The following is a 23,397-nucleotide window of genomic DNA, read 5'->3' as shown; positions in this document are numbered from 1 at the left end:
TTGTTCTGCCCTCACGAATTGTCAAGAATTGTCCATTTTGATTTCATGTTGACCTTTAGTGGCACTCATTGGACATTTCATTTGCCACTATACATACAAAAACCAAGGTAATCAAATGCTGCCACAACATTGACGTTAATCTTTTACAGAGAAATTGGAACATGGTTTAAGCGACACTCCCAGGGCATTTCACTTTTAAAGTGGAAAAGGAAACATAATTTCATTTAAAGTCATTGGGTCCTATCATACCCTGCGCACCCAGGCGCGACGCAAGTGTTTTTTGCAAGTTTCAGCCCGACGCAGTTTTCATTTTCAGGTCCTGTGCCATGTTGTTTAAATGCCAAATACATTTACGCCCATTTGTGCGCCCATGGGCTGCTGGTCTGAAAACCAGGTGTGTTCAGACACATTTTGAGGCAACTGAAATAGACTTTGCCATTGACCAACTGAAACCTGGTCTAAAGTCAATGGCGCAATATATTTTTACATTTTTTTGTCATTTAAACAGCCTCTAAGTAATGTGCGCCAATAGCCGGGTTCAGACCGGATTCGGACACACCCTAAATGCACTTGCGCCGCGCACTTTAGACCATGTGCTTAGATCTTTAAAATAGGGCCCTAAATTTTGTGACTAAAATGCTGTCACCGTATAAGAAATCCGGCCTTTATCTACGTAAACATTTATTAAGACTCGTATTCCTCACACTCAAAGAAAACCAATACTAGACACATAAAGGCAGTTTAAAGGGCTCTTTGAGTGACACATGCAAGTGCTCTGACCGTTTCATGCCCTCCCTGCTGAACGCTGTGAATCCAGTGCAGTAGGTGGATGTGATGCTGTGCAGAGCTCAGAAACTCTTTCACCCTGCATCCGGTTTAATAAAACCAAGTTATTGCCTCTAAAGCACCATTAAAACTCTTTATAAAAGGATCATGGCATGCACAGAACCGCTGCACTCTCATGGCTAATACCACCGATATCCTTCGGAGAACCCCAGGGGGTTCATGAAGAAGATTTACGACGTAAAGCTTTAAATATTTTCATTAGTTCATTACATTTCGAACACTCTGATGATGTGTGAAGCATAACGTAATAATGTGTTTGTGTAAATCTAACATTATGTAATAATGTAGTCATTTTGAACGTTACCTGCACTCTAAAAAATGCTGGGTTGTTTCAACCCAACTTTGGGTCAAAAATGGACAAACCCAGCCACTGGGTTACATTTTTTAATTACATTTTTAACCCAACGTTTGGGTTTGTCCATATTTGACCCAAAGTTGAGTTGAAACAACCCAGCATTTTTAGAGTGTGGAAAAACATTTTCTATCATGGGGGTTTGCGTGTTGACTGGAGAGACTTTGGGTCTGTAAAACCCCAGATGCATGTTTCCAGGTTAAAGGAAATGTTATGGCATCTTAGGTTATGAAAGACCACCCTTTCTCCTAGTCTTTACAATAAGGAATCTCTCAGCTCTGGTGTATTTAAAAGGGGTACAATGAGGATAAAAGCCCCCTGAGGTAAAAGGTTCTTTTGAATTGGTTCCCCTCCCAAAGCGCTAAATAGCAACAAAACTCCATTCCAGCTCATCAAACTATCAGAGTTGAATTAGCTCTGCCAAGTTTGCTGTGAGAACACCTGTTTGTCAGTATGTATTTGCGCAATTGACGTGACCCATATGGTCAGTGCATGCAAGAAAAGCTTGATCTTGAGCTCATTTGATCTAGCATGTTTCTCAATTCAAAGTTCAATAGTTCTCCAGTAACTACCGAATAAGTGGAGTAAGGTACACTTCCATTCACAAGTTTGGGATTGGATTTTTTGATCATAAATACAGTAAAAACTGTTTAGTTTAGTTCCTGTCGTGTCTGCATGACTTCCATGTCTACATATTAGTTATCATTTGGTTCAGCTGTTGCTGTTTAGTTCCCTCAGTTAACCTGTGTGTACTTCCTGTTATGTTCACATATTGTTCCATGTCATTGATGACTAGTTGTAATATCTGTTCCCCTGAGTTTTCCCTTGATTTAAAGACTATTTGTCTCTTATTCTCCAGTGTTGTGAGTTCCGATACCACTGACAAATATCGTGGGATATTATTATAATTTTAAACAACAGTTTTATGCTTAAATATATTTTAAAATGTTTTTTTTTCCTGTGAATTTTCAGCATTTTTATCTTTACAGTTTTCACTGTCTCATGATCCTTCAGAAATCATTCTAATATGAGTTGCTGCTCATATGAATGAGAAGCGTGCACCTTTATGGAGTGAATCAGGATAAGATTCATAGCAATTAATAACTTATTCTGCTTTGTACTTCATGCTAAACTAATATACTGTATACCGCCAGATCCTCATCTTGACAAGTCATGTCAAGTATATTTATATAGCGCTTTTCACAATATAGATTGCATTAAAGCAGCTTCACAGTATCAATCAGAACATAATAACAATGTCCGTTTCTTAGTGGGAAAACATCCACGTTTGGTAGAGCTGATCAATGGTATTACTGACTGGTTAATTAATTTGAATATCCCCAACTGAGCAAGCCAAAGCAACAGTGGCAAGGAACCACTTCTCATTCACATAAACAGCAACTCATATTAGAATGATTTCCGAAGGGCTGGTGATGGCGCGGTGGATAAGACACATGCCTTTGGTGTGAGAGACCCTGGTTCGAATCCACTGTGAGACACCAATATGTCCCTGAGCAACACTCTTAGAAGAAAAGGTTCTATATAGAACCATAAAAGGTTCTATCAGCGCTACATATTTGGAACCCTTAAAAGGTTCTATACACTCTTTAAAAAAGGGTTCCTCTGGGTTCTATATAGAACCCTGGGGTTCCATACTTGGCCAATAGAACCTTTTACCAAAAAAAAATGGTTCTATATAGAACCATTTTGGAGTTCCATGGGGGATGGAACCATTTCTGGTTCTAAATAGAACCATTTCTTCTAAGAGTAAAGACATTTAACCCCTAGTTGCTCCAGAGGCGTGCAACCTCTGACATAGCAATCGTAAGTCGCTTTGGATAAAAGTGTCAGCTAAATGATTAAATGTAAATGAACCGAGAAACTCCATCAAGTGACCTATTGGTATCCTAAAACTCCATCAGGTGACCCAATGGAGAAAAAAAAAAAAACCTAGGGAGAACCCAGGCTCAGTCGGAGGCCAGTTCTCCTCTGCCGGAGTTACAGTAACTTTATTAATAAATGATTGTTACACTTGTCTATATAATGTTTTTCTTTCTAACTACATATCTTTTTAAGAAATTGTTATAGGTAGGTTTAGAGGCAGAAGTGGGATTAGCAGTTTAAAATTATATATTTTTACTGAAATTTTACTCCAAGACATTTTCTCTATGAAAGATATTCTCTAGGCTATAAAATACTTATGTCCAGGCTTTGGGTAGGGTTAAGAATTCTAAAATGTATCTATAAAATGATGAAAAGGCAATTATACAAATATCTTTATGACATAAAATATTTGGTAATATTTTAGTAATTTTACGTTTCTTTTTAGCTGTATATATGCTCTTTACACTTATATGTTGTCAATTTGTCCATATTGCATGTTTCAGCATATATCCAAACATACAAACATGTATGTTTAGAACTTCTAAATGTTACCTACATATTAAAGGGACAGCAGTGTTTTTTTCTCTATGAAGCTCCCCCTAGTGTCTGGTAGTAAATGCTTTCAAACACACTGTCATAAAAAACGAACTGTTGCTCCTCCCCCCTCGCCACGGTCAACACAGCTGAGTAGGAACCGGCTTTTTCAAAACTAAATGTAAGTAAAGCAATGTTTATTTATTTTTTGATAAAGATTTGTAGCATATTATGGATCATTACAATACAGAATGTGATCGGTGAGACGTCGGCTTCTACACTTTGTAGCGCACTGCAAAAATGCACCGCATAGCTACACCGGCGCCGCAAATTAAAAGCATAGCAACACCTGGATGCAACATGCAAAGCTAAATTAGACACATAGAAGGGCAGCATCCATCAAATATTAGCTAGATCGAGGCAAAATCTATCAAAATAAAAACCTTTACAGACAATAGCAAACATCCTGAGGTCACAATTACTTTAAATTTAAATATTAAGCTTTCTGCTTCATTTTTACATTTTCTAATAACTACATCTAACTACATCATGCTCTCATAACTAAATCTATCGTTGCCTTTGCTTATAGCTAGCCGGTGCTTGAATGGGGGCGTGTACGTGTGCAGTGCCGTAAAGCAATTCGTTACATTGCGAGACCTGACATCACGCGATACTTCCTGACGGCGAAGCCGGCGGGCCGCAATTTTTTTTTTTGCAGGGTGGTAGGGGAAGACTCATTAATATTCATCGGGGAACTCGTCCCTGACTGGCTCGCCATGACGCATCTCGCTTTACTTTTCAGACATTGCAAGAACTGAGGGATTTTATATGTTGTAAAAAGCGATTCAAAGATGGTGTTTTTATTACTCAACAGGTGCGTAATTTATTTTATTGAACTGATAAATTGCCATGTAGCTCTCTCTAACATAGTTCACAGTAAAGCATTATGTATTTGGGGTTATTTCATTATGTTTTTTTTTTTAGTGCTGTGCTGGATTTTACTTTTGACGTAAGTTAAAACTGGTTCTCTTAAGCCTAAATGTTTTATGAGCAGTAAGGTCTCTTTGGCCAGGATATTCAGAAAAATTGCAACGTTTGACCATGTCAGACTGCCAATGAGTTATGATAACAACTTTTGTTACTTTTTGACAACTTTTGTGTCCAATTAGTCAAAACAACAGTATAAAATAATGCTCTTACATACTCAGATTACAGTACATGTTTATTTTTGTTTGTTTTTTTCACGTCCATGTGTTCATAGATGACGCGAAACATATTCATCCGCACAGTTAAGCAGAGCCGAAGCACAACCAAAATGTTCTACCGCACATGCCTGCAGTTCTGTTTTTAACTAGGGCCGAAAATGATATAGTGAACTTTTCCAAAAACAGTGCACACCCATACTGACATTTTCACGGTAATAGTGTAATATATATATATATATAGTCCCCCAGTGACTAAAACACTGTTAGGTAATTTGACAAAGGATGAAAAATCTATTGCAACTTAGTTTTCTAAAACTGGAAAGGAATAATTTGTCATGAGGTACAGAGCGTGCAATGTCGGCAAAAGTTCCAATCCAATGGAGATTAATTTGCAAAATATGTCTGTGTAGCTCCAGGATGTTCTGTGCTATACTCAAAGCAGAATAATAATGAGTCCTTATAAAATACTTAAGAGGTTATGGCTAAAAATGATTAAATGAACAGAACATTTTTCTGCCATTTGCTGAAGTGGTTGTTATAAATAAGTGTGCAATTAAATGTTTCTTATACAGTAACTAAGTATTGCATTACAATGCCGAAATTGCCTCAATGTCTCTACATTGATTTCACTTAAAGCCTTGAGGGCTTTTTTCCTCGCACTGTGGGACTTTTGAGTCTTTGCAATTGCATGTTTAATGTTTTGAAATTAGTCTTTTATGCTCAGCAATGCAATAAGCAATATGACAATTTAAAATATCTGTTTTCTATTTTAAAATATTTTAAAATGTAATTTATTCCTGTGATCAAAGCTGAATTTTCAGCATCATTACTCCAGTCATCAGTGTCTCATGATCCTTCAGAAATCACTCTAAGGCCACACTAATCCAGATAACATTTGAAAATGACATTTCAGTGTGGATGAGATACTTCTAAATTCACCTTACTTCAAACAAATGACTCGGAAAAAAAGATTTGTTCATTTTGATGAACAGGAGTTCGAACAGAGTCAGAACAGAGCAAGGTGAGCATTTGTGCTTATAAAACTTAAACTTTTTTATTTATTTTTGAAATGAGCGATCGTTTCGCTAGATAAGACCCTTATTCTTCGTCTGGTGTCGTTTAAAGCCCTTTGAAGCTCCACTGAAACTCTCATTTTAACCTTGAACCGTTTGGTTCCCATTGAAGTCCATTATATGGAGAAAAATCCTGGAATGTTTTCATCAAAAACCTTAATTTCTTTTCGACTGAAGAAAGAAAGACATGGACATCTTGGATGACAAAGGAGTGAGTAAATTATCAGAAAAAGTGAAATACTTTTTACTTTTTTTTTCTTTGCTTGATTCTGTTTATGGGGTGCAATAAAACATGTATTCATGTTTTTCCTTTTTTAAAAAGTCTTATTTTTCATAAACTTCACCTTTATTGTCAGCCACGCTCTCCTCTGTCCTCTGAACGAGCGGTTGACTTCCTGAGTCTATGAAAACACTCCCTCAGAAACACGTAGTGGGCTCAGATTGGTTAGTTTGGTCCGGTGTGTTGTGATTGGCTAAACTGTCACTCACGTTGTCCGGAAGGTTAACGCCCATTACCTTTACGGGCGAAACGTGCCTGCGCTCCGGACCAGTAAATATGTGTCAAACTGCAGTATCAGTTTGAGGCAGAATCAGACCGAGAAAACGGCAATGAAGAGAGTCAAACAGAACCTCAACACACACGGCTCTTACTAAATGTTTCTGAATGATAATTTGCTACATTTTTTAACTTTATACACGTTTGTTTAACACAATAGCATCTGACTGGCAACAATAGCAACTGACTGGCTACAAATGTTATACTCAAACAGCATTGGCAAGTTTACGTTCTTGATCAAATCGAAAATAACGTCATTAAGCATACAGTATATACATGAAAAATACGTTTAAAAAATTAGTACTTATACAAAATTGAGGTCCATAATGTCTGTACGCTTTGTCGTAGACACAAAATAGCATAACTAGTAGCCTAGTGGCAATAAAGCCAGCGCTGGCATTTGAAATAAATAAAACACAAGCCTACGTCTGGAATTATACATGCAAATACATTTAAAAGGATGAAGTCTTAGCCTACTTACAGGTTGTGGCCCAACAACTGCTGCCTCTGGTTTTAAAGTCGGAACTGCTTCATGTTTTAGTAACAGTTTCTTGTTGAATCCGGCATTTAACTCGTGGAGATTCTGGAAGCTGTCTTCTGTAAATGCGCAGCACAGAGAGCTAAATTACGATTATTATTTTCAGGAACATAATCAAACATAAATTGTATCCATTGTTGATGAAGTACAGCGTCCGTGGGAAGCTCGAACACAGACGACCAGTCAGCTGGATGAACAACTCACTCGACGAGCCGCAGAAATATGCGCATGCCCTTTTTTGGTTAGTGACGTACCATAACCCAGCTGTAGTCCCAATCGAGTCGTTTTTATACTTCCTGATTTTTAAAAGACGATATCTCTGCTTACATTGAACTTTCAGCGCTGCAACTTTGCAGATACTGTTCATGCACCAACAGCAACATTACACACTATTTAAAATGAAAAAAGTCAAATCGCAATCAACCACCCCTTTAAGTGAACTACTCCTTTAAAACACCATCTCAGTGTGGACGGAAGCCTAATCCGGAGAGAAAAAATATACGTTTTCAAATGAAAACGTATTAGTGTGGACATGGCCGAATATGATGATTTGCTGCTCAAGAATTAATGTCATAGTTAACTTACTATTAATCGCACATTTTTATCTATTAATGTCACTTGATTTCTTTTTGTCCCATTATTTTTCTCATTTTAATGCTCTTATCAACATGGAAAACTGGATCGGCTTGCTCTGTGCAAATATATATATATTTTTTTATTGAAAACAACATTGGCATATACTGTGTTAAATTTCACACTAACGTTCTCACTCGGAGCAAATAATCTCTCACACAATGTAACACTGTCCATCAATAAAAGGGTGAAAGAAATACTGACGAGGTCCTGATATTGACGAGGGGGTGCATTCTGTTGCAAAACCATGTGAAAAAAAAGTTTGCAAGGACAAAAAGACTTTGACACCGTTAAAATGGGTTTGCGTTAACGCCGTTAATAACACGTTTAACTGACAGCCCTAATATATATATATATATATGAAGAGTTCAGATGCAAAAGCCTCTAAATGCCATTTGAAATTTTCTTCTTTAATGATGATTTTGATCAAACTTGTATATTTAAGTTCAGTAATTTCATTTAAATAACAATTAATAGGTAATTATCATTGCCATTTAAGTGAAATCACTGAACTTAAATATACAAGCTTGATAAAAATGATCATTTTAGAAGAAAATTTCAAATGGCATTTAGAGGCTTTTGCATCTGAACTCTTCATGTATAGTCATACATTTGGCCCAGCAAAAGAAAAAAGAAAATCGTGTATCTGGGCCTTTACCTTAACTCTGGTGTACCCTACATTTGTTCTGCCGAAGGTTCCTTCAGATTATCTGTCTCGGCTGTCTCTGTAAAGAACAACAGACATCTGTGCTTTCTCAGTCTCAACCTGACAACCTGTCAGACTCCATGTTGTATGTTGAACTGGTTCTTCTCTCAGTGACAGGGATTTGCGTCATGACTGTGCGTCAAACTCACCTCCCACGATGCTTAATGCAGGGCCCAGAAATCAGCAACGGTCGCGTCAATTTCGCTCACTACTTAGTTTGCTCATACCAAAATGTAAAAGAAGTAACCTCTCTTGTTATCCAAACAGATCAAAGCTGTAGCTGCTCATTGTTAGGCTTTTATGAAATGCCTGTGGTTCCGATACAATGAGCTGGCGATATCCCTTTTCTCTTATTCATTAACTCGATTAGTCATAAAGTGATTACCTGAAATTTTGGCAAACTCATTTAGGCTGGCAGATCAGATTAGTCTTTGCACTTGTCTGTGTGCAGTTTCCTCTGGGATTGAGATAATGCTGGGTTAATACATTTAGGATGTGAGATCTATTCAGGGTTAACAGTAACACTGGTCCACTGCCAGGAGAGTCAGAGATGTCTTCTGTACATGCAGGTGCATAAAATGAGTCATGTATTCAGGATCTGATTTCATTTAACATTCTCAATCATAAGCCGTACTCAGAAGGGACTACCCAGATAGCAAACTGACATTGAATCAACGTGGAAATATGACATCGAAACAACGTTGATCTGACATTGTTTTGCTCATCGAATTAACGTTGAACCAACGTCAGACGCGTCATTCTTTCAAAGCTTACGGAAAATCAACTTGAAATCAACGCGTTGTTTCAACGTTATGAAAGCAAACAAATTTTCGATTTTCGTTTAGCTTTGAAGAATGCCGCGTCTGACGTTGGTTCAACATTAATTCGATGAGCAAAATCAACGTTGTTTCAATGTCATGAGAGACGTCGTTTCCACGTTGATTCAATGTCAGTTTGCTGTCTGGGTAGTTTTCTAAACGACTTTTGCGTAACAATTCCCATCATCCGACGACTGGTTAGAATCCCACCAAAGGGAATCGACTCGTCTTTAACAGCCTTTTTTCAGTTCAGTAGAGATAATCATTAATTCGCCTTTTGGTTGCTCATTATTAGTGGATGTAGATCGAGAGTGTTGTGCCTGAACGTGTGCAATGAACGAAAGTTCATGAACGCGTTCATATTTTGGGCGACCGTGAACGCGTTCATTCTGGTGTCTGTGAACGCACGCTCTCTCAGTTTAACTTAGTACAATACGGTGCCAGATTTCTATGGAAAAACCCGGCTAAAATACACATACAGTAAACATACCTTAAGTTGTAGCGAAAAAACACCCAATTTGGCAACACCTGCCACCAGTGTCGCACCGACAAAACAGCGAGCAAGGAGGCGTCGTATGATCATTTAAACGGGTGAAGAGGGAAAAAATCTTTGTCTGTGGTTGTACATGGGCTGTGGCAATAAAAATAAAAAAAGCTCGCAACATATGGAAAAAAAGAACTATGAATGAATTAGTTCATTTTAAAATGTGTGAATTGAACTTTGAACTAGTTCATGCAGAAAGTGAACTTTCCCAACACTGTAGATCGATTAGATCAACACCCCAAAACTTCACAATCCTAAAGCTTGTCCTTAGTCGACATTTCATTCAGTAACATTAGGCAGATTTGATTTATATGCTGTTTAACCAGTTAACCTTCAGTCCGAAGCAGTTTTTTGATAATTGCCAATTTTTTTTGTTGATGATTGCAGTGTTTTATACATGTATCTACTTATATGCTGTTGCTTGTTTCTGCTTCTTCTTTGCATGCGTTTTGATCCGAAGATTCAGTACTCTTTCAGAAGATGTGCGATAGCGCCCCCTATCATATAACAGTGAAAAAACACAGAAAGCCTGAAAATTCCACCAATGGTGTGTATTTGGCATGCTATCCAAAGCTCCGAATTTGTCTCGAACCCAGAGTACACCCCTCTATCCCTGACTGAGATAGGAACCAGCCAATAGCGATGATTCTGGATGGTGGAAGGATGCAGAAAACTGTTGAGGTGAGTAGGCTATATACACTCACCTAAAGGATTATTAGGAACACCTGTTCAATTTCTCATTAATGCAATTATTTAATCAACCAATCACACGGCATTTGCTTCAATGCATTTGGGGGGGGGGGGGGGGTGGTCCTGGTCAAGACAATCTCCTGAACTCCAAACTGAATGTCAGAATGGGAAAGAAAGATGATTTAAGCAATTTTGAGCGTGGCATTGTTGTTGGTGCCAGACTGCTCAGTTACTGGGATTTTGACCATTTCTAGGGTTTACAAAGAATGGTGTGAAAAGGGAAAAACATCCAGTATGCTACAATCCTGTGGGCGAAAATGCCTTGTTGATGCTCGAGGTCAGAGGAGAATGGGCCGACTGATTCGAGCTGATAGAAGAGCAACTTTGACTGAAATAACCACTCGTTACAACCGAGGTATGCAGCAAAGCATTTGTGAAGCCACAACACACACAACCTTGAGGCGGATGGGCTACAACAGCTGAAGACCCCACTGGGTACCACTCATCTCCACTACAAATAGGAAAAAGAGGCTACAATTGGCAAGAGCTCACCAAAATTGGACAGTTGATGACTGGAAAAATGTTGCCTGGTCTGATGAGTCTGAGACATTCAGATGGTAGAGTCAGAATTTGGCGTAAACAGAATGAGAACATGGATCCATCATGCCTTGTTCCCACTGTGCAGGCTGGTGTTGGTGGTGTAATGGTGTGGGGGATGTTTTCTTGCCACACTTTAGGCCCCTTAGTGCCAATTGGGCATCGTTTAAATGCTACGGCCTACCTGAGCATTGTTTCTGACCATGTCCATCCCTTTATGGCCACTAGGGGTGCAACGGTACAGATAGCCCACGGTACGGTCCGTACCTCGGTTTTTGGGCCACGGTCTCGGTTCGGTTTCGGTACATGTTTTGTGCAGAAAGAGACTGCTATTTCATCCCAAAAATATGTTTTATTTTTCTTATGAGCATAAACAGAATGTCACAGTAGGAAGAACATCAATGTGTATGGAATAAATTAACACTCTAGTCTGTACTGAACAACACTAAGCAATACAACCTCTTCAACTACCACTTATGATATACAAAATGTAAACGAGCACACTTTAAAATATTCAAGTGGATCCCAGTTCCAAACCTTGATAACTGGTAAATGAAGTGATCAATGTGAAAGAAAAAGTGCACTTTTACCTTTAACATAAATTAGCTTGTGGTTTGAATAAAAAGAGCAGAGCAAAATAATATAATAAAAAAAATACTGCATTCAGGATACAAAGTGCAATGTTACTAATCCACTTTTGAGAGATTCTTGTGCAAAAATATACTGCAGTCAAACATTTGACTGGGTTTGCGTTATGCATCCACTATGTGCTGAATGTAGAGAGTAGGCTACGGAGCCGGAGGTGAGGCGTTTATTTAGTAAGCGTGAGCGCGCTGGGGCGGGCACGTAACTTACATTCGCAGCCTGACTCATATGAGTATTCAATGTGCGGCGGCTCACTAACAACAGTTGGCTGTTTTGAATGAGATGACCCGTGTGAACGGGGAGCGCTTTATGAACATCTATGACGCGCGAGCAGCGCCGGTCTGTCCGTGTGTCTGTTAGAGTGAGCGCTCGTGAGCGACACACACATAACCTGATTTATACGAGGTTAAACTGGCCGTGTGACAAAGCGGGCATAAGCTGGACACGAGCGCGAGTTCGCGGGCGAATTTAATAACGCGGAGCGTTGTTAACTAATTGATCCATATATAGTAAGGCGCTCCGGAATATAAGGCACACTGTTGTTTTTTGAGAAGATTAAAGGCTTTTAAGTGCGCCTTTTATAGAGCGGAAAATACGGTTAAAGGATCAGCGCCACGAACTCCATGGCAGAACCGAAGTCCCGCGGGACACGAGGTTAGATTGTCCCGTGCAGGGCTGACCGAACGGTCCGGGATTTTACCGTGTACCGTTGCATCCCTAATAGGCCTTTATCACATTTCTTGGTTTGGAACGTTCGAAATCGCCAAGCAGTGTACTCGCACTTCCGGTGGTTACTTAGTTACCAGATAAACTATGGCTGCCTCCTCTCGCCGGTGCTATTGCAGTGTACCGGGTTGTTCAACATCAAAACAAAGACAGCCATACCTTAGCTTCCATGACTTCCCAAAAGACGAACACCTCCACAAGGCTTGGGTGAGATTGATAAGGAGGGACGAAGGTCCTTTGTTCCATATAAGTCGGGGTAGTACGTTTGTATGCAGCTTGCACTTTGACGAGGAAAGCATTTACGTCTCGAAAAGTGGGCGGAGGAGACTAAAATCCGGTACTACACCAAGTCGATTTTCGTGGAACAGCTGGGGGGAGACTCGTGTGCTTCGCCAGTCAGTTTTCGATCGGGTTAATGCGCATTTTGAAGTAACGTTAATTGAAGAGTCACAGAATAGCGACTCTGCTATAGAGAACGCGGATGAACAGCCCACAGTCGCGGAGGATCAACAACCCGCGACCGCCAGTGATCACAATTACTCCCGCGACTCCGCAGGTGGACTAGATGCTGATGCTGCTGCCGAAACCATCAGGCAACTGGAGGCACCACATCGTCTTGGCCAACTTTTGGGAGATTCGAGAGAGAAGTAGTCCAGCGATAACAGGCAGCCATTTCGAACGCAATAACCGGAAGACGCAGTACACTGCTTCAGCTATTTTTGACGGTTACTTCCGGCGTTCTATTTTGATGCGATAAAGGCCTATGGCCACCATGTCCCCATGGCTACTTCCAGCAGGATAATGCACCATGTCACAAAGCTCGAATCATTTCAAACTGGTTTCTTGAACATGTCAATGAGTTGACTGTACTAAAATGGCCCCCACAGTCACCAGATCTCAACCCAATAGAGCATCTTTGGGATGTGGTGGAACGGGAGCTTCATGTCCTGGATGTGCATCCCACAAATCTCATCAACTGCAAGATGCTATCCTATCAATATGGGCCAATATTTCTAAAGAATGCTTTCAGAACCTTGTTGAATCAATGCCACGTGGAATTAAAGCAGTTCTGAAGGCGAAAGGGGGTCAAACACAATATTAGTATGGTGTTCCTAATTATCCTTTAGGTGATTGTGTGTGTGTGTATATGTCTCTGGAGAACATGAAAGGATAATAGATACTGATAATAATCAATGAATACTAAGTTTAAAATTAGGTAAGCCTTCATATCATGTAGTCACAGCAAGATTAGGTGAACTAGACAGCAACTGATACCCCTTTTCCACCAGCATGAACCAGTTCAGAGCTATAGTGCTATCGCTGGTTTGGAGTTGGTTGGCGAGCCTTCTAAGAACCGGTTTCCCTTTCCACAGACTAGAGAGCCATCACAGAGCCAGGTCTTACATCACTATACGTCTCCTCTTTCCCAACAACACTAGCGCGGCAGTGCAACACAAACACACCATCAACAATGGCGGACGCTGCGTTACTATGGATGCTCATGGCTTTCAGAACGTATATCGCCATCCAAACATGGCAAATCCAACGTGTCGTGCAGCTCACCGTAATTTAGACGGAGATTACAATCGAGAATAACGGTACATAACATATTTTTATTATTAACTCTTTAATAAGACGTTCTTGTCGAACCTGCAGGCATCTCACGCTGAAATTGCTGTAGCATCGGATTCGTCCATGAAGCTCCCTCCGATTTAGCTGTGAGGAACCAATTCCAAACTATTTTTTGGACAGCCCTTCCTGACAGTGATATTAAAATTTTTTGCAAGTTTGTCCAGTTTCTGCAATTTACTTTAACCAAATTTTTCCACCATGTGGAAGGTAATTGCGCTCAGGCTAGTCAAAAAACACGTGAGGAGAAGCATTGGGAAGGGACAATGCAATATCAGCCATCACAGACATTGACATTTGGACCAGATTAGGTCTCTTAGAGGACAGTTGAGTGTGCCAAAAAAAAAAAAAAAAAAACAGTAGGAAATTTGCTCTGGAACAAAGATTTGCAAGGTTCAGGCGCGATTAACACGTCTGTGAAACACAAATTTCACTAACGTGCTCCAGGAAAACTTGTCCCACCCATATAGGGCTGGACTAAAACATTTTTCTCTCTCATTTGTAACATTTTACAAAGTGAGAATAAATAATGTTGACATGGTTTGCTTTTCTTTCAATTTTCCTTGATAGAAGACAGGATAATGGCTTGTTTGGACAGCAGCGCTTGAGTGTGACATTGGGAGTGGAGCTGACTGAATTACTGTGGTAAATGTGTAAATATTGGATGGTCTAAAACAAGTTTGGAGGGTTGGGATGCTGACTGTCTGGTACAGATCCGACTGTGATATTTGTATACACCATTTGACTGATTTGATAACTGTGCGTGATCTGTCATGGGTTGACGTCTGTAGCGCATTTACTCACCTCTGAGACGTCAAATAAGCGTGTGACATAACTCAACTTGCTAAATCCATTGTAAACTTTGCTTTTGTGTGATGCACACAGGCTTAGCGCTCCACCTTTTCTTATTTCTGTAACTAAACATGGTTTTAAAAGCTCTCTCTGTAAATATTTATGGGGTTGGCAAACATCATCATTTGTGAAAAAAAACCTTGTAAGGTATTTTTTAGGCATTCTGCTTGATGAACACTTTTTTGTATAATTTATATTTATATTGGGATTCTGGAGGTGAAGGAACAAGACTGATCTGCTAACTACATAAAAGGCAGTGTGAAATCTAGCAAACATCTGCAATATAATGATAATATAATGAAATATTGCCCTATATGCATTTTTAGATATGGCATATGTAGTGTGCAATAATAGAGCTGTTCGAGAATGTATAAGGTCTACAAACTGCAAATAAAGTTCTTGTCCCCTATAAGAAAGAATCGATTATGAATTGCAGAAAGGAGTCATCAGTAATTCCACTCTCACTTCTGTCGGTTTGTCAGAAATTAGCATAATCCCAGTCTCTGGTCTTCATTGGCTGCCTACTGTAGTTTGAGGGCGGAGCAAACAACTAAACAACACAATTGCTAACTAATCTTTTCTTTTTGAGGTTATATCCAATTATATAAATCATTGCCATGACAAGGTAATCCTAAAAATCTAAAATGACAAACTTTAAAGCTTAAATTTCAAACTTGAATCGGCCACTAGAATCAAGCATTCATAGCTACATGAATATCTTTTAAAGTGAGACCATTATACTTTGGGGAATTTTTCATCCATAGTTTGCAATTGCCATTTTCCAACATTTAATGTTCATGTATTCTCACTTGAGAAATAATTTTCATGATTGTCATGAATTCATTGAAAATTGCTACACTTTAATGGAAATAAGGGGGAGACTATGCAGCCATTTTAAGGCAGTGCATGTAGAAATGAATATATCTCCCTCATAAATGAGCCAACCTCTTTGCCAGACCAAAAATGCAATGATATGCCTCAGCACACTGTAATATACTTACACTAAATGATTCATGCAGCGCTTTTTTTATGGAAATATATAGACTATTAAACCTCAGTTCACACATTCCCGACCTGCTTCTTACTTTATTGACCTAAAAGTCAACACTGAAGATTTAATGCTGTTGGCAACCTCTGGATTGTGACTTTCTTTGAGCCAACGTTCCTATAGACGTCTGCTGGAAAACCTTAAAGGCCTGAAGTTAAAACGATTTGGACAAACTGTATCGCTGCTCTTCTGCAACATCTGGCAAGTAAACTTTCCTCTTTTTTTAAGCATTCTAATTGAGATTTTCTCTAAACTGATACACAGTGAATGAACTCTCTCATCCAGTTGTAATGCAGTCTAACTGAGCATCCTTTACCTGTAGGTTCTCAAAGCACATTCCACAAAGACCCTCTAGTGGACAGTACAGGAACTGCGGGACACAAATAGCCTCATTCTTAGATCTGAGCTGATCATACAACAGAGCCTTTTTAAATGAATCTTTGAGATGAGCACTTTAGGACAATACAGATGGTTTGTTGCAATAAAACCAAAAAGTTTGAAAGCTTAGTTGTAGCCTAATAATTAAGTATTTGGATTGGGTTATGGGAATAAAATTAAGCAAGTATGTGCTTTTTTTTCTTTATTTGTCTATATTCAATTGTGAGTACAATGCTATATTTTTTAAAAACTATTTCCTTTGTTTTGTCAAGAGTTTGTGTTCTGCTTTAAGTGGTAATTTCAATTTACTTTTCTACTCGTTGTGAATATTTATTCAAATGCATGTCAATTATTTCAACGCATTCTCATCCCAAGGCGTCATATACGACAATGCGTATACATCTAACTCACATGGCACCATTTAGCGTCAATATAACACGCACAGAGTATAGGTAGGTTTAGGTCTGGGGTAGGATTATGGTTCGACCACTAGGAGGCGCCTTCTGGCTCATATATATCTGCACCTCAAATTAACGCTAAAGGGTGCCATGTGCGTTGGATGTCTACACGTTGGCAAAAGTGTTGTATATGACGCCTTGGGATGAGAACGGGCTGATTATTTACACTAAAAGCACTGAATAATTCTTACAACAACCAAAATTATTTTCAAGTCATGTAGAAAAACCTCCTTAAAGGCCCCCTGAAATTAAAATTTTCGTTTTTTAACTTTTAGTATGAACATGTTATCCTTAGGCCGTGTGTCTGTCCACCAAAGCGTTTTTCCACGCGCCTGGCGTATGTTTTCAATGGGGGCGCCACGTTTTTTAAACGTCATGAGCGTATCGAGGCGCTGAACGTTTTTTTCACGCTGAAGCGCTGAGCGCCCAGCATTTTTACTGGTCGCTGGGAGTTGAAAAATATTCAACTTTGGATAAAACGCAGCGCTCATCACTGTCACTTTTTACCCAGCCGTCCAATCACAGTGGAGGAGGGGCGGGACTAATACCACACCGACCAACTGTCACAACATTCAACTGCTGCGGATATTCTGTATCATAGCAACGAAACGTCTCAACGGAAAAAACGCTGCGCTGCCAAAACGCTCTCAAGCGCCCAAAGCACGGCATCTTCAGCAGAGCGTCTAGTGTTTTCAGCTGGCTAAAAACGCTTTGGTGGACACACGGCCTTAAAGTTATGAATGAGCTGGTGTGTTCCAAAAACAATGACAAAATTCGCATTTAGGAGATATAAGCGTTCAAAACTTAGTCTCTCACTTCCGCTAAAATGGATCACAGATTTTTGAGCCCGTTCACATCCCAAAGCGCCATATAGGACGCTTTTGCAAAAGCGTAAATATCCAACGCACATGGCACCCTTTAACGTGAAATGAGACGCAGATATATTTGGGCAGAAGGCGCCCCCTAGTGGTCTAACCCTTACCCTACACCATACCTAAACTTAACCATTAACCGAAGCGTCTCATTAGACGTTAAAGGGTGCCATGTGCGTTGGATATTTACGCTTTTGCAAAAGCGTCCTTTAAGGTGCTTTGGGATGAGAACGCGTTGGATTTTTATGACTTCAGCTTCTCCTCACATCTTCTGCCCAATCAAATGCTCTCTAGAATCTGAAGCTCCGCCCCCTATGCTATAAACACCACGTGGCCAAAGCGGCCGTTAATACACGTCACAGAGCAATATGGGCTGGAGTGTGTATTCGGTTGCTCAAACGCTCAATTTTTATTCCGTACGTCGGTTAAGAATGAAATGGCTAGAATTTTTTCACACCTGTATTATTAAATCAAACGCATCATCAGCACTCGGTTTCGCGTCAAGTACGACTCGCAGTCTGTGAGGTAAACTAAATGCTATTGGCTATTTGAAAAGGGGGAGGAGCCATTCAATATGAGACTTCCTGTTTCAGAGGAAATTACTTCAACGCATCATACAAAGCTACACTTCAGTGGGCCTTTGTGTTATCAATTGCACATTGGCAGCAGATTATTAGCTGTTGTGTCTATTTATCTAACCGTTCATTAAGCAGAAAGCTTGTAATTCATGGACATACATGCCCCACGATGGCGTAGGAGCGAGTGCAGGGTTGCAGCTGACCTCTTGGCAGAAAGGACAGAATGCAAATGGAGAGTAATCTTAGAATCAGTTAAACTGCTTTCATGCAAAGCAATGCAAATGTGCCATGTGTGGTATCAGGCCAAAGCAGAATGCTCACTTTTGGTTGCCATCATGCCCTGTCTTTGAACCCTTGCCCAGCGCACACGCATCTAAACACTCGTTTCTTTCCCACATACACACTTTTAGGAGTTTGCAATAGATGAGTGACTTCACAATGACGAAAGAAAGGTTTACAATTCCTCATGTCCTACGTCCAGATGTTTCTATTTCTCATAGTAACACGTCTCTGATTAACCACTCATAGGAGGAGACTTCATTTGTCTGATATATCACTATTCCCCAGGGTTGGATTTATTTGTGGTGGAAGACCACCTGAATTTGACTTACCTCTGTAACTAGCCAAAGATGAATTCAGTCCATATGTGAGCGCAGCTGTTGAATCTTTAGGTCGTTTCTGGGTACTCCCTTGAATGAATGAAAAGGTACAGTCTTTTTTTGCACTAAACAAACGACATGGTGTAATGCACCAATTAAAACCATGAGCGAAAAGTCGATTGCTGGTTGAGGATGCCAAAGCTAGGCTGTGATGAAGAAATGCTGGCTATGTTCTGAAAAATTAAATCAGGACTAGAACTCAAAAAAGTGAGTTTTGCTGTGTATGCTTGTTCTGAGAACTTGCAAAGACTGCTCTCAAAGGTAAAAATACATCGAAAAAAATATATATTTTTTTATTTTTCCTCAAATCGTTGAATGTGCCCCTAGGGAGCCATTTTAACGATAATAATAATTCTGATAACTTTCCCAGAACAGCTGGATTGAAATCCTTGCCACAGTCTAAACACTGCGTGAGTCACTCTTGCAGAAAATTGGATTCTATAATACCATTTTCTTCATTTTTGATGGGGTAAATTTGTCTTCCAACATTAGCACAGAATGAATGTCTTAGTAACAGTCAAAAAGCACTCAAAAAAATATGCTAGCATTCAGTATGAGAGCAGTCAGTCAAAAAAATCCTCATTTTATAAAAGAACTCCCTGGTGACTAAATGTTTAAAAACGGTGTGAAATGCAACTCCTGGAACTATGTGAACACGTTTCTGAAAGCATTCTAGACACGTTGTTTGGACTAAAAGGTTTGCAATTACTCAAACCGAGTTTGATTTTACACCTGCATCATTACGCAAGCTCTGGATGACATGCACATGTATGGGTGCCCCAAAATGTGGTCTTTCAGAACTACGCACCGGTTCCTCGTATGAGAACAGCAAGCACTAATGTAATCTAAAAGTCATTTCCTCGTGCTTTGGCGGGTCTAGTGCACACATGCAGTGAGGCATTGATTGACTGATGTGATGTGTGAATGGACTGGCACCCCTGTTATCATAAGAAGCTTTCGCACCGTTTTCATAGTTCCCATAACTATTGGCGGAAGTACTCGCTTTTTGGCGTGTTCGCACCGCAGGAACTGGGAACGATTTTAGTTATAGGGTCGCCTATTGAGGGAACTAAATTAGCTTCTATTCTTCTATTCTAAGGTCTAACCTAGCTTAATAAGAACTACCAGTGAAGTAAGTGTACGTTGACTAGCCAAACGCATGCCATGTGAAACACCGACACCCGACAATTTTTAAAAAGTAGAGTAACGCACAGTTTTACACCATGAACTAACTCCATGAACATAGAAAACAGAAGTCCAGGCACTTCTCAATCCTCCATCCCGAAGATGTTGACGTTGTTGAATGGCATGCTTAAAGGAGTAGTTCACTTTTTAAAAAAAAAAGTGAAAAAAAAAAACTGTGAAAAAAATGTGTTCATTGTGATGAACAAGTTCGAACAGGAGAGTCACGAATGCTCGTCACAGAACAGAGCAAGGCGAGCATTTGTGCTTATAAAACATAAACTTCGTTATTTATTTATTAAATGAGTGATTGTTTCGCTAGATAAGACCCTTATTCATTGTCATTTAAAGTCCTTTGAAGATGCACTGAAACTCTCTTTTGGACCTTGAACCGTTTGACTCATCTTTGATCACCGACATTACATTTAAACGTTTTTAAATGAAAAAAAAAACACACCCTTAATGCCTTAAAAAAGCTTGAATGCAACTTTACAACTAGGGCTGGGTATTGACACAAATTTCACAATTAGATTCGATTTCGATTCAATATTGATTATTTTGGATATCAGTTGCAATAAATGGCAAATTTTCTCAAGGAAATCAAATCTCTTAACTAATGCTATAAACTATGGGAGTCTAGTTGTAGCCTATAGACTTCATTAGCCTAATATGAAGTTAATAATGAACTGTTTTGTAGCTATACAAACACTTAAATTACACTTTTATTTATTTTTATAAAAATAAGATTATATGACATATAAACATTTAAATGGTGGCTGTCATAAAAACTTGCCAGATTTATTCAAATATGCATTAAATATTGAAGAACATTACGATTATAATGCATATGTAATATGGTGTATATATTTAGCAAAAATAGAGTTATTTTTTCTAGCTGACTAATGAGTTTATGCAGGTTTTCTGAGGTAAATATGACGATACATGACATTGATTACAAGCTGTTTAACTGAAACGCTGATTGAGTGAATCAATGTGACATGATACGGATTTCGTTAAGTTGTACTCTATCTTTAACACACTTTCAGATGCTCATTCATGTTTATTTCGCGCTGTGACTGGTATTATTAAGCCGGAAGAGAGATCAGCGCTGCTGCTTCTCTTGAGCTGCGCCAGAGCGATCTCACGCCACAGCACCAAAACGCTATTTATGTTTTTAAATTTCTAAAGAAAACGGACGTAACTTGAAAATTGAGACTTTGTTTCATATCAATAGTAACAAAGGACAAAGATTACTGCGATTTTTTTTGTATGCGCGCAGCCGCGATACAATGTTCCATTCATTCAAACGAAACAGGATGACTAATCGATTCTTGAGATTTAAGAATCGATATCGGTTCGTAAAAATGAGAATCGATTAATATTGAGAAATCGATATTTATTACCCAGCCCTATTTACAACCCTTGCTTCATTTAGTAGGGCATCATCTAACTGACACTTTTGACCATGCATCCGAAGCGCACATGGCAACCTTTAGCGTCAGATGTAACACAGTCTCATCCCAAGAAGTCATATAACTGACGTCTTGGGACGTCTTTTGACCATACATCAACATCCGCCGTTTTAGGGTACCCTTTAAAGTTAGTTACATGACGATCCTGGGACGTCATACAACTGACGCTTTACCTTTAACGTCAGTTAGGTGACGGGGTAGGTTTAGGAGTAGGTTTAGGTCTGGGGTAGAGTTAGGATCCGATAACGTCATCTAACCGACGTTAAAGGGTACCCTAAAACGGCGGATGTTGACGTATGGTCAAAAGACGTCCCAAGACATCAGTTAAATGACGTCTTGGGATGAGACTGCGCTGTCAGATGACGCGGGTAGGTTTAGGTCTGGGGTAGGTTTAGGGTTAGACCACTAGGAGGGGCGTCTCATATTGACGCTAAAGGGTGCCATGTGCGTCGGATGTTGACGCATGGTCAAAAGTGGCAGTTAGATGATGCCTTGGGATGAGAACGGGCTGTATATGCAGACTCATAAATATGCTTATTAGCCCCGCCTCCACTCACTCACATCAGCTCAGAGATCCACTCAGCCACAGAAAACGCTGCACAATGGTATCACTCTTTACTAAGTAGGACACATAACGACAATTCATATGATTAGCCTTTTGCTTGATGTTATCATACAGCTAATAATGTGTTGCTAATGTCACACAAACCATGTTCCCGTTCGCCATCTCACTCTGCCGTCTAACAATCACCAGAAATTTATTTAAACACATCAGTGGAGAAAGTCTTATAGTTCATCATAACATCGACCTGATTTTTCATATCGACAAAAAATATACCGGGATTGCCTAGCATCTCTCGAGACGCCCCTGCTAGTTCACTGTTAACAAAATAAAGCCCTCCGGCTCGTTGACCTGATTGGTTACAAGGTCGTTTGTGACGTCAGAAACACCAGCGATTTCAAACCGTGTTTTAGAGACTGTCTTTGGTTCACTGCAGTTTTAATGAGAAAACACTCAGCAATGCTGTCGACTTATGAATTTACACATGATTTGTCTTAAAGCGCATTAAAAACACCACATAAACAACATTACAAAATTGGTTTTCACCACAGGGGCACTTTAAATATTTTGATTGAATCGGAGTTTAAATGGTGAATTCCAAGTGATCAAGGGCTCAGTACTTTCCATTTAAACTTAATGCACGAGTTTCACCAGTAGTAGGCACTCGTGCAACGTAAGCATTGACGCACATCCTAGTCCAGAGACTGAGGGAAGTTAGCGAGTGAAGGATGTAAAAATTTGGAGTGGAACGCATCCCAGGAAAATGGCCCTATGTAATAAGGAAAATTCCCAATACTCTCCCCAAATCCATCTTGTTTGTTGAAATGCTTTCTTCACCTTGTTAAATAATGTAAAATGCTGTAGAACTAAATTATGTAATGAATTTTGATGCTCTAATTGCTCAGTTAATAACAGACTAGCACAGTTTTGTACCATACTGCCATTTATTGGCCTAAAGACCAGTTTACCTGCAATAAATTCCTGTAGGAATTCAAAAATTGACATTCTCGGAGAAGACACGATGCTTGATTTGTCTGCTGTGTGTTGAACTTGTCCACCTGTGGTGAAAACCAAGCGTTTAATGTTGTTTAAATGTTTATGTGGTGTGTGTTTCATTTGCTTTAAGACAAACCATGTGTAAATTCGAAAGTCGAAAGCATCGCTGAGTATTTCCAACCTGATCTCACAGGAATTCGTACGAATTTTACGAGGTGGCTAATTCGTAACAATTCATACGACCTCACTCGTACGAATTAGTATGATTTTGCTAAATTCTACATATTTTACGAATTGGCCAATTCGTATGAATTCGTACGAATTACCTACCCCTGACCCCGCCCCTAAACCTAACCATCACGTG

The 23,397-nt window shown here is 39.5% G+C and overlaps 1 long non-coding RNA gene across 1 annotated transcript in view; it reads right to left on the bottom strand.

The window, feature by feature from the left end:
* Positions 1 to 6,910: 6,910 nt before the first annotated feature.
* Positions 6,911 to 23,397, bottom strand: part of LOC148973624 (uncharacterized) — a 61,594-nt gene continuing 45,107 nt past the window's right edge. The window contains exon 3 of the long non-coding RNA XR_016146405.1: positions 6,911 to 7,047. This is a non-coding gene — a long non-coding RNA (uncharacterized LOC148973624). The remainder of the gene's footprint in view (positions 7,048 to 23,397) is intronic.

This window comes from Pimephales promelas, chromosome 14 (genome assembly GCF_988280905.1).
Source record: "Pimephales promelas chromosome 14, fPimPro1.hap1.1, whole genome shotgun sequence".
Classification (NCBI taxonomy): Eukaryota; Metazoa; Chordata; class Actinopteri; order Cypriniformes; family Leuciscidae; genus Pimephales; species Pimephales promelas.
The sequence above is the reverse complement of the archived record's forward strand: the minus strand, read 5'-3'. Positions and strand labels throughout refer to the sequence as shown.